The sequence below is a fragment of the Arvicanthis niloticus genome, chromosome 9 (genome assembly GCF_011762505.2).
Source record: "Arvicanthis niloticus isolate mArvNil1 chromosome 9, mArvNil1.pat.X, whole genome shotgun sequence".
Lineage (NCBI taxonomy): Eukaryota > Metazoa > Chordata > Mammalia > Rodentia > Muridae > Arvicanthis > Arvicanthis niloticus.
In genome coordinates this window covers 74,731,458-74,750,392 of record NC_047666.1, presented here as the reverse complement: position 1 = coordinate 74,750,392, position 18,935 = coordinate 74,731,458, and the positions used below count along the sequence as shown (strand labels likewise).

The following is an 18,935-nucleotide window of genomic DNA, read 5'->3' as shown; positions in this document are numbered from 1 at the left end:
TACAATAGCTAATCAACGGGAACGCCTGAACGCAGAACGTGAAAAGTTGCCTTGGTTACCAACCCACAATGCCTAAGTGTTACAGTTATGACCATATTTCTAAATTTCTTAGCATCCTCCACCCCAACCAAGATCGAAGGGTGGTATTAGAGTCAGCTTAAGCCAATAAAAAAACTCCACTCTTACAGAAATATTTTTATGAAGCCTTTCCAATAAATAACCCCAAGAAAGGAGCCTTCCATTTAGAGTATTTGTATATTCATGTTCACGGACTTTTAGAACAGTAAGATGGAATCGGAGTGACTGCTTTATGCCCGAGTAGCACATTATTGTATTTGTTCAATCCACAACCCCACAGTGCGGCCATTACTCTATATTATCCTCTCCTCTCCCTTTTCTTAAAAGCTGATGGAAAGATAAATCACCTACGGGCCATCTTCCTTCGTCCCACGTGGTACTCTCCCTTTCTTGCTTGAAGATTGTGTAGGGCTTAGGGGGCCAAAAGGCTCACTGCACATCCAGCGGTAACTGCTTTGCTTTCCAGCCCCTTGATCTATTTAGTAAATTGAGGTTTTTAAAACTAAGATGAATATTCAAATAGGCATCTATTAATATCTCCAGCCACTATAAAGCTGGTAGGAAGCTCAGAGAGCATCTTGTTTATCACGTTTTGAGAGCAGCCAATACTATCTCTGCCTCCACTCCATAGTCCTGGTTCCAGCACATTTAATTGTCCTTTACTTTCAGAACATCATGTGTGTCCCCACTTCCCACCAGGTTTGTGACAATTTGCTTACCCGGGGAAAAACATTTAAAACATCTAAATAATGGCTGTATAATAAAGCCTTGATTAATGAATTAAAACTTTTACAAGATGGAGTGATATCTCAGCAGTTAAGAGCTCGAGCTGCTCTTCCAGAGGACCAGAACTTTAATTCCCAGCACCCTCCTAGCACCCACATGGCAACTCATAACCATCTGTAACTCCAGTCCCAGGAGAGCCAACGCCCTCTTCAGGCCTCCGCAGACACTGAATGCACACACATGCAGGCACATACATAAAATTTTTTAAAAATTAAATCTCAAAAAAAAATTTTAAAGTTTTAACAAGTTCCAGATTGTCTAGAATACAACATCAATACCATCTCATGTATGTATCAATACAACACTCCTATCATTTAAAAAAAATCTTAGCCTGGTTACTAGATAAGGGAATTAAAGGTTATCATATAATTTGAGGGAATTGTTTTCCCCTAACTATGGAGAGGGAAGGTTCGGAGCCAGAAGAGATTGAAAACCCAGCTCAGCCACTCAGGCTGCTTAGTCCTCCTCTTTGAGGACTCTGTGAGCAAATACACAGGAAACACTCAGAACAACACACACGGGAAGAATGCAGTGTGGACCCGTTAAATACTTGTGATATTGAAGAATGTCTAAAAGTGTCTAGGCTTTTAGTTCTATTTACATGGCTATTGTTGTTTCTTATGTAATCACTCTGATAAGTTCTTCTGTCCTGGAGTCACTGCCTGTCATAAAATATCACTAGATGTGCTGTGTAAACAGGGCCACTGGATATTTCTTTGCCCTGTTTAGCGCAACCAGGTAAGTGATACAGATTTAAACATAAATGCATAGTAATTACAAGACCGTGAAACTAAAAGTAGTAAGTCCTGCCTTGTTCTCCCTTCAGCATTTACTCTGGGAAGCCTGTCTGCCGTCTCTTAGATCCCAGCCCATGCCCAAGTCAATGCAGGAGGCCTTCTGACCACAGTGGTCATCATCACAAAAGCAGATTCCCTACCATCTATTCCTACTTCCCAGCTGTCTACTTACCTGTGTGCTCTCCCAAGAGGACGGCATCATCTTGAGACACAGCCATTCACCGTTTGAGTTTATAGAGCTGCAGGAGTCCAGGGAGATGGTCCTCTGCAAAATACCCATGGTTCACAGTCAACCAAGCTCTCTCCAGCAAGATCGTTGCCTTGATATTAACATGGGCTCTGGGAAAGTAAGGCCTTTCCCCTTTTTGCACAAAGCACGTTAGTCACTAAATCTTGTCAAAGAGCCACCTGTCTTTCATCTGCTGTGGTGGATGAGTTCCATCCAAGGGACACACAAACACAGCTCAGTGGACTATAATTTTTATGTTGACCTGACACTAACCAGGGTCATTTGGGAAGAAGGAATCTTAATCAAGAATTAAGGAGTCTTAATTAAATTGATTAATAGGATTTGCCTGTAGGCAAGTCTGAAGGGCATATTCTCGATTGATTATCGATGTGGGAGGACTCAGCTCAGTGTGGGTGGTACCATCCCTGGGCTGATGGTCCTGGATGGTATAAGAAAGCAGAACAAGCTAGGAACAAGCCAGTAAGTAGCACTCCTCCATGGCTACTGCATCAGCTCCTGTCTCTAGGCTTCTGCTCGGCTGAGTCCTGCCCTGACTTCCCTCAGTGACGGACTGTTACCTGGAAGTATAAGTGAAATAAACCCTTTCATCTACAACCTGCTTTTGGTCGCTGTGTTTATCACAGCAATAGAAACCATAGCTGAGAGAGACATCACAGAAGAAGGGGCAAAGGTAGGGGTAGAACATAGAAATGCATAGAAAGAATGCATTCTGAAAATTGCAGAGCTGTTGTTGTACATTCAAACTCATAGCCACTGTAGCTGCCTGTACCCTTAGATTTTTTTTTTTCAAAATCTACTTTAATAAGGGTTCTTGAATGCTTCAACCTTTCTTGTAGTCCACAAACCAAAGGCAGGGGAGAACGACGGTTAATAGGACCTGTTTAAAAGTAGCTCTTTGAGACGATACCAGTCTTCATTGTCAGCATATCAGTAGTCGAGTCCAAAACATCAAACCCAATCAGAAGCGGCAGTCTAGTCCAATCAAACTCGCATCAACTCGATCCAGAAGAAACTGTGAGGCTCCACCAAGTCGGTAGGAGTCCACAGAAGCAGCCAGAACACTACAAGAAGTTCTTCTGGAAAGTTTCTCTCTACCAAGTTATGGCGAGTGAAGACCAGTAAAGACCAGCAAAACCTTGGAAGGAGAACCAAGACAAGAGCATCGTTCACTGTCTGTTAGGCTCTACTTATGTTCTTTCTGAACATCATGCGTCCTCTCAGCCGTCTGCCTCAGCAAAACCTCCTCTCAGGTGTCTGCTTCATAAGCCAGCTTCCAAAAAATATAACATCACAAGACACAACTGAGCCTCCAAAGAAACCAGAAACTTCCTCTTCAGATGCCTGCACCAGATCTGCATAAGATCAAGCCAGTCAGTGTTCCAGCCTGGATGAGGAGAGATCATGAACCACCATGCCTAACTGAGGACAGTTGACAGTTTGTGGGAAAGAAGGGACACTTCTTAATGAGGATGTGGCCCCTGGTATGTTGACCATAGATGCCCAATCCAAGGAGAATATGGCTAGCACAGATTGGACCTAGTGGGTTATTTTAAAATAGTAATAATAAAAAGGACTCAGAGTTGAGTGGGGTGGAGTGGATCTGAAAGGAGTTAGGGAGAAGAGTGGACAGAAGATATGATCAAAATACATTATATGTAATTATCAAAGAATTAATAAGAATGTTATATGTTAAAGGTGTTTAACTACAACGGAAAATAGGACTAACAGAGAAACCTCTAAACTGTATAGCAATAGTAGAGTCAGAAAGCTGCAGCTTCATATAGGATAGAAGCAAAGCACCTAAATAAATACTACATGTGTACAAATAATCCTGACTACCAGGCCCGAGGGATGGCACATGATGGGGCGCACTGAATGTCAGAGAAGTTTACCGAGGGACAGTAATGCCACAGCTGTCTCAAACTAGCATTTGCAGAGCTATAAGAAGAGTCCAGAAGGGAAGTTCCACAAATACCAACTGAACTGAAGCTGATCCAGAAGAGACATGCTGTTCCTCCAGCGCCCTCTATTGACAAGCTTAGGCTAGTGCCATTTGGCAAGGCTTGTGTGTTCCGGCATCATTTGCTGAGCCACGGAGAGTAGATTTGTGGTTTAGAGTCAATAGACTGGTGCTTGGCTCCACACAGATACAAAAGGGCTTTTTTTCCCCTAAGATATGCACTCAGAAGCAATGCCTGTTTCATATTTGTGTAAAGGCAAACTGAGGAATTGCTTTGATTCCTGAGAACGTAACAAGGGTTATCTGGCATGCCACCATTGTTGGTCTGTAATGCCACAGATAACCAGTCTGTATAGGTAGCCACTTCTTGAAGACAGCTGGCAATAATGTTACACTTGGTTTCTCTAAGGATGCCCTCAGACTACCCTTAGACACCTCGTGACTCAGCTGCACATTCCGTGCCCAACATGAAGGTGTGAGCTTACATGGTAGTACTGATGTCCTGCCCTAGAGGGTTTCCCTGCTGTTACCCAGCACCTCTGGCTAGCAGCTGGACACATGTGCACCGTGTTATCGCATCCCCTTCCTAACTGATTCTATGCATACCGAATATTTCCTAGGACTGAACTTACTGAAGATATGGAGAATCTCGTTGGCTCATCAATGCAGTTTGTCTTAATATCTGTCAGAGAGGACTGATGTTTTGTGTCACAAAACACAATGGTGTCCCCATTACTAGGGACATTGCACCAATGGAATATTACATAGGGCATGCAGCATGACACAATGGCTTTCTGTGACTTTCTGTTTGAATCACTTTTTTAAAGAAGTAAACAATGGCAATCACACACACACACACACACACACACACACACACACACACGTATGAGTCTCCCTTGTTCAGTTGCTCTGAACACATTAATTGTATGCTGAAGGGAAGCACTCCGTTTCTAATGACTCAAAGGCAAGATAGACGCCCCTCAAAGAAAAACCAGTCTTCTTAAGAATCACTTGATTTTATCTGTCGACCATTTACTCAGTCACATGTGGGTAAGAAAAAAATCAAAAGGGTTTTAGTAAATATCCCATGGGACTCACCTGAGACGCTTGCAAGTCCAGTTCTTGTCTCTCACAGCCGAGGACTGGAGAGGAAACTGTCCACACCAAAGCTGGCTCTTTTCTCGTCTCTGTGACTCACGTGGTCCTTGGTGCCCACGACTGTCTACAGTGACTTCTTCTTGTGCCAGACTTCTGCTTGCTCAGGTGCCTCTGAGCCACTTCAAACCTAAAAAGAGTACAGCAGTCTTGACAGAATGTAAACATTTGGCCCAACCCAGCCTTTTTGTGATCTGCCCTTAGATCCAGGGACCTGTGCCTGGAAAGGAAAAGTAAGGTTTAAAGGAGGGGGAGGGGAGCGCATTGCAGCCTAGAGAAGGAGTGTGGGCAGAAACAGGAGGCTTTGCAGGGAACTTAACAAATTTCTACTCTAAGTCAGTAATAGAGACCTGTTGGTTTATTGCTTCCCAGGGGACCTTTGGTAAGGTGGTGGATTTTTCTGTGCCTCAGTTTCTCCAGCTGTAAGAAGGAGATGATCAGTTTACTTATGACTGAGTGTATGATTTGATTCAGGCGTTCTTCTTAGTTGCTGCTGTCCGTGGCCATCATCCAGACCTACCCTTAACACCTGTGAAGTTAAGAACCTAGCCGGGCAGTGGTGGCGCACGCCTTTAATCCCAGCACTTGGGAGGCAGAGGCAGGCAGATTTCTGAGTTCAAGGCCAGCCTGGTCTACCGAGTGAGTTCCAGGACAGCCAAGGCTATACAGAGAAACCCTGTCTTGAAAAACCAAAAAAAAAAAAAAAAAAAAAAAAAAAAAAGAACCTAGACTATCTGAAGACATCCATCCCATGATTCCTCAAGCTACTGGACAATTTCCATTTCTCGAATGAAAAAAAAATCTCAGAATTCATTGATTTGGAGGTAAAATTACTGAAAATGTCCAGGACGAGTGACACAATGGGATGCTTAACCGAGAAAACAAAAGATGTCATCCTTGGTCACTTGTAGCTTCTCTGTACTCTGTATGCGTAAATCAGTCTTATCTGTGGTGAGAAACACTGGAAGGGCTTGGATTCTCGGGAGAAGCAGACAGAAGTAGGAGCCCTGGGCCGGGACTGAGGAAGGCTTGTCGTGGAATATCTGTGATGGAAGCAGATAGTGAGTTAATTCTCTTGAGTTTCAGACCAGTCACTCCACAGTGCGGGAAATGCTTTGACTGTGGACACTGCTAAAGAAAGGAAGGGTTGTTTTAGGTAACCTGGGCTGGTCGTAACAGCAGATAGATACTTTGTTTCCAAACCGTTCCAAAGGCTTAGAAAGAAAGTATCCAAGTCTTTGGTGTTATCTTTCAACTGGGGGATGGATTTACTTTTTGTCAACTTTTTCTACCTCCTGAAATAACGCTAATTGACTCCATTCCCAAGGTTTTCTGTATGATAGTTGACAATTATTCTAATTGTCAGTCCCTGGATTTTTTTTTAAATTCATTCCCTGAAATCTAATCATTTGCATGCTGACTTAAGAAATTAGACCATTTCCTAGTTTTTCTAAAAGGAAAACACGAGGCTTCCTCTCTCAGTAGACTGACATCTCAACCCCTCCACCTGTGTGAACCAACCACCCGTTCACTCATTCGAGTTCTCCCGCCTTCTCCTTGTCAACAAGGTGGAGGGGGAGGTTTTTTTTTTTTTTTTTTTTTTTTTGCTTTCTCTGTACTGTCACTTCAGATTCACAGTTGCTAAGTATTCCAGGAGCCCAGCAGAGGGACTCTCTCATGGTGTGATTTGCAAACTTTGAAATAACACCCACCATCAGAAGCACCATATGTTACAGCATTATAGTCAGCTGACAGGAGCATGTCATTTGTCGTTTGAAATTCAGAAAATGTCAGCATCTTCATACCCAGCAATCGCCTACACGCCTCTCTGGTTAGCAAAGAGCATCACTGAGTCTAAGTGCACATGAAAATACAAAAGTCTTATGGAGGAATAAAAATAGCAGCCTCAGTATTAAGACACAAAGCTTCATGAGCATATGGACAGACAGATCAATTTCCCATGCTTCCACCGTGTGTGTGTGTCTGTGTGTTTGTGTCTATGTGTCTGTGTGTTTCTCTGTGTGTGTGTCCATGTGTGTCTGTGTGTTTCTCTGTGTGTGTGTCTGTGTGTCTGTCTGTGTGTTTGTGTGTGTGTCTGTGTGTTTCTCTGTGTGTGTGTATCTGTGTGTGTGTGGCTATGTGTCTGTGTGTGTGTCTGTATGTCTCTGTGTCTGTGTGTCTGTGTATGTCTGTGTGTGTCTGTATGTCTGTGTGTATGTGTGTCTGTGTGTGTGTATCTGTGTGTCTCTGTGTGTCTGTGTGTGTATCTGTGTGTCTCTGTGTGTCTGTGTTTGTGTGTCTGTATGTGTGTGTGTATGGCTGTGTGGCTGTGTGTGTGTGGCTGTGTGTCTCTGTGTGTCTCTGTGTGTCTGTGTGTGTGTGTGTGTGTGTGTGTGTATGTGTGTGTATGCATGTGTGCATCTAGGAGAAAGGTCTGATCCATAAGGTTAATGGCATTTGGGCTAATCACGTTTTCTAACACTAGTGACTCAAATGTATCTTTTAATTATAAAATAGGATACCAAAGAATATTTTTTAATCCATTAAAGGCAGATTCAACATAAAACACAAGCTGTTTCCTTTGTGATTAAATTGCATGCAGCTGCACTAGCTCTCACAGAGCCAAGAGAGAAAAGTGCTTGGCAATTCTTCCTAATTAAAGGATGTTAATTACTCCTAAATACAATGCACTTGCAATGTTCTAAAGGTTCCTCTAAATCAATGTTTTTATGGGACTAAAAATTAATAATGATTTCAAATCTACTAACTGTGGCCAAGCTACCCATTTGTTCATGCTTTCACATGACTTTACAATGGAATCTCTGAAGGAATTATGTGAGGACCGAGCTGCATAGCCGCGGGTATTAGCACATCATTTCTGTACTGATCAACACCCCTGATGGTGTCTCTTCCTTGTGGTCGTGTCGTGATGGAAGCAGAAGCAGACACACTGTGTGGTTGGAGCATGGTCATGCTTCCAGTTTGTCTTCATTCTGCATTCTCATTATGCAGCAGGGGCTGGGGGCTAAGTTCTCAATCACCTAAAGGACCCATGGGGACGGAGAAACTCAGTTGCTGGGCACAACATGTTTTCTTCTTTAACACAGATGTCCATGAAGACTTTGAGACTCAAACAAAAGTTGTCCATTTTGCCCAATTAAAATACCAGGGCTGTATCAATGTATCAGACTCAGCAGATTGAAATGTCTGTCCCCACACCTTATGAGCTAAGTTCAGTCCCAGGGACCCCCACATGATAAAAGGAGAAAACCAACTTCTGGAAGTTGTTGTTTGACCTCCATATGAACATTGTAGTGTGTCTGTACAAATGCACAAAAAAGAAAAATGTATATAAATTAAAAAAATAACAGTGTTCATTACACACTCTTACCGCTGAATCTTGACCCTTATCAAATAAAGAACATTTTTCCAGGATTAAAGTGGTTCACATGCTTGCCATGCATGCATGAGAACTAGAATTTAGATTCCCAGAACCCATTAAGTGCTGGGTGGGTAGAGTGGTTCTTCTGTAATTCCAGCTTCAGGGAAAGACAGTGAATGCCCAGAGCAATCTGACTAATGAAACTAGCCCTATCGGTGAGCTCTGGGTTTGATTGAGGGACCCTGTCACAATGAATAAAGTAGAGAGCAATGGATGATTCTTCCATTAACTTTGAGTCTCTACATGCAAACACATACATGTATACACACAAAGCATACACATATATACATATACACACTACATATATATATGTACATGAAAATAGAATAAACACTTTTTAAACTCATTTTTTCTTAATGACTCAATATTCTTCATTCTTTATCGTTTGTCTGTAAGTTATACACTCCTTAATTTAGCTCCATCTTGAGAGGTGGCTCGTTGTCTCAGTCCATTTGTTCTGGGCTCTGGTTAAAAGGGTTTGTCCTCCAAGGCTTCATGGACAAAAGTCTTGTTCTCCAATGAGTTAGTGCTGAGGCGGCAGGAAGTTTGGGTGACAGAATTTCCTGGGAGATGGTTGGACCATAAGGGCATCAACCTCAGAAAGGAGTGATGCCACGACCATGAACCTAATTCCATACAGTTCTCTATAAGACATCTTTAGACTGTGGTTGCAAATCTGTATGGGGTCATATGACTAAGTATTAGGGATCAGGGGAAAATGAGCAACAGTAAAATATTTCTGAACCCAAAGGCAAGTATGTCATGAGTCTGAATTCTCTGACGGTGCATATGCATGTATCATGGAATGTCACTGATGCTTCGGTTCTAATCATCCGACATGCACATGCTATACTATGCATGCAGACCTACCCCCACCACACAACGCCAACAAATGCAGCCTGACACACTGTGGTTCAGCCTGAAGAGGTACATCTTTATTGTACGTAGAAAGTTCTCTGCTCTTATGAAAACATAATGACTTAATTACAGAAAACAAAGACTTCTAATATTCTCCTACTGTCATTCCTCAGCATGTAAGCATCAAATTAGCATATACTTAGATTGTATTGTGCTATCATGTTTGATTTCAAAATTGCTGTTTGAATTGCTGCCTCAGGCTTTATGAAAACTCATTACATAAGAGTTTGGGGCAGGGAGAGGCTAGAGAGATGACTTAGCGATTAAGAGCACTTGCTATTCTTACAGAGGGGCCAAATTTAGTTCCCAGTACTTACGTGGTAGCTTATGATAGATAGATAGATAGATAGATAGATAGATAGATAGATTTCCTTATGATTTGTCAACAGTAAACCCATGTCTTACATACCTATTTAACATGTTTACATTCCTGGTGTTGTATACAAATTACTTGCATGACAGAGTTGAGAAAGGAAAACGTTTAAGAACCCATAGTCTATGAACCCAAGGCCATTGCTGTAGCAAACAAACCAAGGCTAGCTCCGGCCTTTCTGCACATAGTTGCTTCTCGTTCTGTGCCTCTGCCATGCTGTGCTACAAACACTGGCCCTGACCAGAAGCCAATGAGATGGAGCCAGCTGATCTTGAACAAGCCAATGCCTTTTCTTTGTAAACTACCCAGTGTCTGGTATTCTTCCCTAACGTCACAGAATGGAGTAAGATAAGCAACTGTAACAATATTCCAGAGACTGGGTGATTTATACACAATGGAACTTTATTTCTCATAGCTCTGGCGGCTGGGAAGTCCAGGATCAAGACACTGATGGCTTCCATGTTTGCCTCTCTCATTAGGTCATGGTTTTACTCATGAGGGCAGGGCCATCGCTGAAGCCCCGGCTTTTAATACTGTCACACTGTTGATTAAATATAATTGTGTGTTCTGGAGAAAGCACTCACACCACAGTACCCACAAGAAGGAAGGACTCTGACCCCGTTCTTCCCTCTCATAAAAAGATGGATCTGAATAAGTCACCTCCTACCTCCCTAGGTTCAATTACATCATCAACTGCAGCGGTTCATGATGATTGTCAACTTGATGGGATTGAGGAGTGCCAGCCAACATGCCTTGTAGAACAACACACTTCTGGGTTTATCTGAGGGTCGTCTAGAGGTGATTGACTAAAGAAGACTTGCTCTGAATGTGGGCAGCACCATTCCACATGCTGGAATAGAAGAGGCTCTCTCTCTGTCTGTTTCTGTCTCTCTGTCTGTTTCTGTCTCTCTGTCTGTCTGTCTATCTCTGTCTCTGTGTGTGTATGTGGGGTGTGTGTGTGTCTATCTGTCTCTGTCTCTCTGTCTCTCTGTGTGTATGTGGTGTGTGTCTGTCTGTCTCTGTCTCTCTGTCTCTGTGTGTATATGTGGTGTGTGTGTGTGTGTGTGTGTGTGTCTGTCTGTCTGTCTGTCTGTCTGTCTGTCTTTTCCTTCTTACCTTCTTACCCCCATTCCTGGCTGACATGAGGTGAGTGGCCTCTCAATCTGGACACAGATGCAATGGGACCAAGGACTGTTTACTGAGAGCTCTGGAACTTTGAGCCCCCATAAATCCTTCCTCCTTCAAACTGTTTCCCTCCTGCCCTTGGCCACAGTGACACAAGTCTGACTAGCACACTACCAAGTGACGATGCCTAAGGTCTTTCTAAGATGGGGGCTATAAGCAAATGAAATAATGGTTGGGAAAAGAAGGTATTTCCAAAACTACCAGCACAATATAATGAAAGGTGTGTTAGTCAAGATCAGCATAGGAGAATATATATGGGAGAGAACTTTGACGTCCTATAAACTACCGATTGATACTTTTATATTTTTTATTTTTAGATTATTTTATGTGTATGGGTATTTTGCCTGCATATTTGCTTGTGCATCACCATGTCTGGTGCCTGAATGCAGAGGTTAGGAGTGGTAGGAGTGGAAGCTGGATTCCCTCGGACTAACGTTACAGACAGCTCTGAGCCACAATATAGGTGCTGGGAATCAAACCTGGATCCTCTATAGAAACAGCCACGGCTCTTAAGCCCCAGGCCATCTCTCCAGTTCCTGGTAGTTATGTTTAAATAACTAAAATAACCAATGGCTACAAATGGCTGATTTATCACTGCACTGAACAGTAAGGAGGGTGAATTCTGAGAGAAAAGCAGGCCGGTGGTCAAATTCACATACCTTTAATCTGCCTTTATCTAAACTCCATTTGCTTTGTCTGACCCCATCAGAACCTCCTGTGCAGACTGAAGTGTGAGGGACTGACTCCCACGTGGCCACAGAGTCTCATCTTGACTGGACCTTTGCTCAGATTGTCTTTTTACATTTTTTTTGTTAACCTTCCGTTTTTTGGTGTGTAAGTTAGTTTTTCATCACCATGGTAAAATGCCTGTGCAAACAACATAAGGAGAAATAATTTACTTGGGCTCAAAGAACTAAAGGTTTCAGCCCAGGCTGGGCCAGCGCCTTCCACGGAGGGAAGGCATGGGAGAGTGAAACTGTGCAAGTGCCCACCTTATGGTGGCCAGGAGAGTGCCTTCACATACTGGCTTCTTCCCGTCCCCTTTAGCTCCAGGCGAGCCTCTGTCCAATCAGATGGAGCCTATTCAGGCTGGACTGGGTTCTCCTCCTCAGTCAATCTTCTCTGAGCTGCTCCCACAGAACACCCAGGGTATGAATTACTAATCTAGCTATTTCTCAATTCAATAATTCAGTCAAGCTGACAATCTAAATGAAGCCTGCATTGAGCAGAGAAGAGAGAGAGAGGGAGAGAGAGAGAGAGAGAGAGAGAGAGCGAGTATACACTTCAACTCAACAGCTCAACATCCTTTAACAGGCCATAGGAGAGCCCTATTAACTTCTAATTCCATCGGGAGGTCAGTAAGTGCAAAGCAAGCCCTGGGCAAGCAGATTACATTTGTAACCAGTAAGTGGGTACTTCTGCTACTTTTCTGATCATAAAGCCCAAATACCTGGCAAGAAGAAACTTAGGGTAATGCCCTTCATGGTGATTGGCATCAAGCAAACATGTAACAGGCAATCCCATTGTGTCAGAAGTCTGGAAGCAGAGTACACAGGAAGAGGGGACAGGGTCTCACGGTCTCAAGGGTCTCCATCAATGACATACTTCCCCCAGTGAGGCTCTACCTCTTCAAAACTCTAAAGCCATTAAAAAAACATGCCACCATCTGGGGACCAAGTGTTTAAATACAGGAGGCTGTGGGAGGCCTTCCACACCCAAGCTTCTCTTCTTCATCCTCTCTTAGCTATCAGGAATCCAAAGGCAGAAAATGTGAGTGGAACATGAAGTTAAATAACAATTTTTAAAATGGCCATGGTGGTTTTGTGTGACACTTGGGAAACATTGGCTACTATCGATATGTCACTAAGAGGGAGAGAAAGAACTGGTCAGGAGCCTTAGTTGATAAAGAAGCTTGCATCCAAGCATGACGATCTGGGTTCGATCCCCAGGACCAACATGGTGAAAGAATTGACTCCTAAAAATTGTCTGTTGACCTCAACACATGTATGGTGGCATGTGCACATGTGAACACGCACGCACATACTTTTGAGAGTGTGATAAAGTTAGAGTTATTCTTGCAGAAGCAGGAACTTTGAGTCGAAGTACAAACGTCTGCTCTGCTACCACTCATTTAGAAACAAATTTTAAAATGGGAACCAAACCCAGGTCCTTTGCAAGAACAAGTGCCCTTAACGGACAAGTCATTTCTGCAGTCTCTGATACCACTGACTTCTTTGCTCTGCTCATATGTCCTTGGGTGTGTGCATTTTCCCCCAGTGCCAATATACTTAGGCTACTCCTTTCAGTGGTATGATCTTGAGAATTTATCAAACTACACAGAGCCTCAGATTGCCACAATGGATGCATCCTAAGCCTTAGGCAGTCAGTGAGTTCATGTACTGGACAAGTCTATGCCACTAGACAGTGGTTCTCAACCTTCCCAACGCTGTGACACTTTAATACAGTTCCTCATGTTGTGGTGACCCCCAACCATAAAATGATTTAATTGATACTCCCTAGCTGCAATTTTGCTACAGTCATGAATCATAACGTGAATATCTGATATGCAGGCTATCTGATATGCAACCCCCAAAGGGGTCTTGACCCACTGGTTGAGAACTGCTGGACTAGTTGCTAGTTGCCAAATTTTTGCAACTCTGAATTTTGTTTCTCTTGTTGTATTGCCAGTAATCTCTGTCTGGACTAGATATCATAGGTGCATGGTAACTTGTTCAGAGAACTGAATAAGCGCACACAGATGCAGGGTAGAAAAGAATTTTACTCAGAAGTTCAGAATAGATATATCCCAAGTCGTAAGTGGGTCCTGAGTACTCAGGAGCACGTGTGCTATGTCCAGGTTTTCCAGTTTAAGTTTGGAGGTAGGTGAGCGGATTACTCAGGGTGGTTTTCTATTCTGATGGACAGGCTTCATTTATGTCAACCTCTGCTCATTCTGTGTGCCCTTTCCCACGGTGAACTTGATTTTGAGTGTATGAATACTTGATTATGTATAGGCATAAAATGGTAAATAGTTTTTTTCCTGAAAATTTAATTTTGAGAATATAATTCACCTTACTGAGCATGCACTCAAAATCAGCTTGGGCTACATCAGCCCATGGCCCCTCATTCCAAGGTATGTACTAACATACCTTGACCACAAAAGGCGAATCACCAGAGGACGCTATAGATCAGAGTGACCATCAGCCTTTTTTTAAAGGAGGGAGTACATTTGTGGCTCAATGCAGATGAGTGTCTATATTACTAAGTGCTTTGTTGGGGAAGGGTGTTTGTGTGTGTGTGTGTGTGTGTGTGTGTGCGCGTGTGCGTGTGTGTATGTGGCGTGCATGCACGCGTGCATACCTGAAGTCATTCAGAGTTCTGGCTAGCTAAGTTCCCCCTCCTCTTGCCTGTTTCTGATGGCATACAGATGAGATGGCCCCCTTGGTGAGATTAGGGAAAGCAGGTAACACTGGACCAGCTCCTCCAGAGTTTCATATTCATAAGTTAGTGACTATGAAATACTGGCTACCCACTTGGCTTGAAAAGACCTACACCATTTACTGATTTGATGACCAAGCCAGAGTCCACAGAGCCATCTCCCAGCATCCAAATAACATTTTTAAAAAGATTTATTTAATTTATATGAGTACACTGTAGCTGTCAGACACACCAGATGAGGGCATAGGTTACAGATGGTTGTAAGCCACTATGTGGTTGCTGGGAATTGAACTCAAGACCTCTGGAAGAGCAAGCAGTCAGTGCTCTTAACCTCTGAGCCATCTCTCCAGCCCCTCAAATAACTTTTGTAGAACTATTTAGGCAAGCATGCCTTTGCCATTACATTCTGATGCTGATTTACACCCTGGCAAAGACTGTCAAAAGACAAATTCAACTCCTACAGAACATAGAGTCGTGAGAAGCAATCCAACACTCCTTCACTGGCTTCATGAGAGAAGCCCTCAGCAGAATTGCATTGCTGCTAATGTACAGGTGTAGTCATGAGCCAACCAGCCCATTCCTGCCTCTCTTGTCTCTTCATTATACAGGTGACCACTTTGACCAAAAAGAAAAAAAAATCCAGAAAAGGGGCTGACAAATGTTGTCAGCATAAAGATGGAAAAGAGGTGATGTGCCCGTGTAATATAAGGATTCACGGAAGTTCCTGAAGTCATAAATCCTTCTCGTGCCTTTTGAAATTGGCTTTCCTGATAAGATTTCCAGGACACAGCTACAGCGCTTTGACATATTGCCTTTTCTGTTTTCTCCCTGCCATTGAGAAAGCCTGAGCTAAGTGCACCGAGGGAAGAAAAAGTACAATGTAACTCCCTGTCTTTCCTTTCTCCTTGTCCCACCATCTGGTTATGATCTGGCCTTATTGATGCAGAGAAAATCAGAGCCAACTGGACCTCCAGATCCCTTCCATCGGGGCTGCTTTGTCCTCCGCATCCAGTCTGATCTTACTGTCTTTCCAATAGCGCATGGTAAACTACCAGATTCTCTAACACACCTCTAAACCCTGGAAGTGACCCTGAGCAGTTTCTTTATCTCAACCCTTTCCATGAACCCTGCATGAGAAGCCTTGAAAAAGTTGCCCTCGGGTTTCGCCTTAAACCAACCTGTGAACACTGCGTAAGGGTTCTATAGGTAGGACACGGTGAATGACAGTCACAACAGTCAGATTCTCGGCTCTCACCATTGCTATAACCTGTTTCCCCCTGCTTGGAAAACACAAATTTATTCTATTTTAATTCAGGTAAAAAGCAAACAGGGAAATAAATTGATAAGTCCCAATATTTGTAATATCAATAAAAATACATTATTTTTTTAATTTCAAAAATTCTTCTCTCATATATTATATCACAGTTTCCCCTCCCAGCCCTCTGTCTACCTTCCAGACCCGCCCACCCCCACCTACCCACATCCTCCCTTCTTCTCCAGATCCATCCCCCTCCTCTTCCCTTCAGAGAAGAACAGGCCTCCTAGGGACATTAAGCAAATGCAGTATGACAAGCTGCAGTAAGACCAGTCATGACCATCGCATCAAGGCTGGACAGGGGAACCCAGTGGGAAGACAAGAGCCCCACAAGTGGGCAAGAGTCATTAGTGTTTTTATTTATCAAACATTATTACTTGTTCTTTCATGATGTAAATACTTTAAAGTTGTTGGAGATACATCAAGAATACAAAAGATATAAAATAAAATTTTCACCGCATTATTATTAGTGGTGGTGATAGTGCTGATGCTTCTGAGGGTATTTTGGTTTTGTTTTGTTTGGGGATTTTGTTGTTGTTGTTTTTTGAGACAGAAGCACGTACAGTCCAGGCTAACCTCAAACTCTCTATGCAGCCAAGGATAGCCTTGAACTGCTAATCTTCCTGCCTAACTGTGCTGGGATTCCAGGTGTGCAGCACCACACCTGGCTAACTACTGTGTGTCTGTGCACATGTATGCAGGCATACAGGTGGACCACAGGTGAATATCAGACGCCTTCCTCAATTGCTTTCTACCTGTCTCAGTTAGGGTTTCATTGCTGTGAAAGGACATCGTGACCAAAGCAACTCTAAAAAAAACCACTTAATTGGGGCTAGCTTACAGTTTCAGAGGTTCAGTCCATTGTTATCATGGCAGAAAGCATGGCATCATGCGGGCAGACATGCTGCTGGAGGAGCTGAGAGTTCTTCATCTTGATCCAAAGATAGCCAGGAGGAGACTGTCTTCCACGGGCAGCCAGGAGGAAGCTCTGGATCACACTGGCCAGCCTTGAGCATAGGTATGAGACCTCAAAGCCCCACCTCCACAATGACACACTTCCTCCAACAAGGCCACGCCTCCAGTAAGGCCACATCTCCTAATAGTGCCACTTCCCTTGAGCCAAGCATATTCAAACCACCACACCACCTTATTTTTTAAAACAAGCTCTCTCACTGAAACTGGGGCTCACCAATTTGGCTAGAATGGCTGGGAGCAAGCCTCAGAAACTCTGCTATCTCTGGCCCTTGTTTAAGCACAGAGATCACATATACCAAGCTATAGTGACTAGCTTTTTACATAAGTTCCAGGGACATAAACTCAGTACCTTGTAGTTTATAAGGCAAGCACTGTCTCTAATAAACCATCTCCCGAGCCCTAACTAGCTACAGTTTTTAAGTCCAAATGCCAGTGTTCTGGAACACAGAAGGGTAGTTTAGTTTACAACAATTTATTGTGTGTTTTATAAAGAACTGAGGGAGGATATTGGAGATTCTGACAGCAGATGACAAACATTTGAGGGTATAGAAATTTAAATAACTATATTTGATCATTATGAATTGTGATCGTGAATTGGATCATCACACTTTTCTGCATAAATATGCACATGTACTATGGTTCAATGCAAAACAAAAATAAGAACACAGGGTAGATTGGTGAGATGGCTTCACTGAGTATGTTGCTGCTCTTCTATGTGTTCTGAGTTGGGTTCCCAGAACCCATGTCCCGAAGTTCAAAACCACCCGTAACTCCAGGTCTGGGGTGGGACGTGTGTGGTTCCATGCCCTCTTCTGGCCTCCTTGGGCACCTACACATACACGGCAGAGTCACACATACACACATGGATACAAATAAAAAATAAATGAAACTTTTTTTAATAACCCTGAGCATCCAGATTGGGCAGAGACGTGGAGTAAGAGGAAGGCTGAAGATACCAAGGCCAAGACCTAAGCAATGAATGTCAAGACACTAATTGAGGTAATATTGTTCACGGACAGACAAACTTGTGAAAACATTGGGAATCTTCCTAAAACTGTGGAGACACTCAAAGTAGCCACCCTCCCTCTCCCCCCAGATATTTTTATTGGTGACAAAGTGACATTGAAGTAGATGTACCATATCCCAAAGATGCCTTAAAGCACCGATTTGGGTGTGTGGGTTCTGACACGGTTGCTAAGCATCAGATGTATCACTTCAGAGCGGCTCTTTAAATATGCATTATGTTCAGATGCAGAGAGCAGCCGGGAACACTGGTGTCTTATTTCTTTGTTGCTAAGGGTCTTATTTCTCCCTTTGTTGTTTTTCTCAAAACCTGGAGTCTTCTTATTTGGAAATATTTATGTGTGCAGAGGAGGAGAGATTCTGTGCATTGTTCTTTGAAATTTGCTCTTTTTACATTACTGAATTCTCACACATCTTTTTCTGCAGGCAGAACGACTCTGGTTTTCTTTACAACCATCAGTGCACACATCCATGGGGATTTTCCACGGCTGGGCTCATGATAGCTTTCCTACACTGAAGGATGGGGCGGGGATCTGTATTAACTTTATATCAGCCTGTGAAGTAACCTGACTTTATTTGAAACCTTTATTGCCCTATGAGAGGTAAGTCACTTTGCTTACTTACAGATGGTCTGGGGCAACGGCTGTGATTCAAGTGACAGTCTGAGATGATCTACTTTGAGATTTAGGATAAGTCTTTCTGCTTTCTGGAATTCCAGTCTCTTCTCCCATAGCTTCCTACCCATTTCACAAAGATGTTCTGAATATTAACTTCAAAGGCTTTAAGCACTTCTGAAGAAAGACATGCTCTAAAGACAAAGCATTAAGCAATCTGAAATAGGCTCTACTTTGTATTACCATATAAATTATCAGGAGGATTTTATCTAGAGTGTAGTTACTTGGTGCTAAATCCAGCTAAATAATAGAAGACAAAAATGCAGACGAGACACAAACTCACACAGTATCCTGTGGTAGAAGTCTGTCTGCCATTGTGTTTGCAACTGCATAGGGATAAAGGTAACTCAGTGTGCGAACTGTCGGGAGCAGGTACAGGGACATTCTTGATGTGCTTGGTTTTAATAATAGCATCTCCATTTGACTGTGCTCATGGAGTTAAGTGAGTAAGGCAAGTTGTCCAACAAGAAACAGGAAAAATGGGGGGAAGGATATGTGGATGGATGGAAGGAAGGAAGGAAGGAAGGAAACAAGGAAGGAAGCAAGGAAGAAAGCAAGCAAGGAAG

The 18,935-nt window shown here is 43.0% G+C and overlaps 1 long non-coding RNA gene across 2 annotated transcripts in view; it reads right to left on the bottom strand.

The window, feature by feature from the left end:
* LOC143443577 (uncharacterized) overlaps window positions 1–5,152 on the bottom strand; it is a 45,645-nt gene extending 40,493 nt beyond the window's left edge. The window contains exons 1-3 of one of the 2 annotated variants that reach the window (XR_013112694.1): window positions 4,970–5,152; window positions 1,834–1,926; window positions 430–553 (exon numbers count right to left, since the gene is read on the bottom strand). This is a non-coding gene — a long non-coding RNA (uncharacterized LOC143443577). The remainder of the gene's footprint in view (window positions 1–429; window positions 554–1,833; window positions 1,927–4,969) is intronic. The other variant, XR_013112693.1, reaches the window with a different exon arrangement.
* Window positions 5,153–18,935: the final 13,783 nt, after the last annotated feature.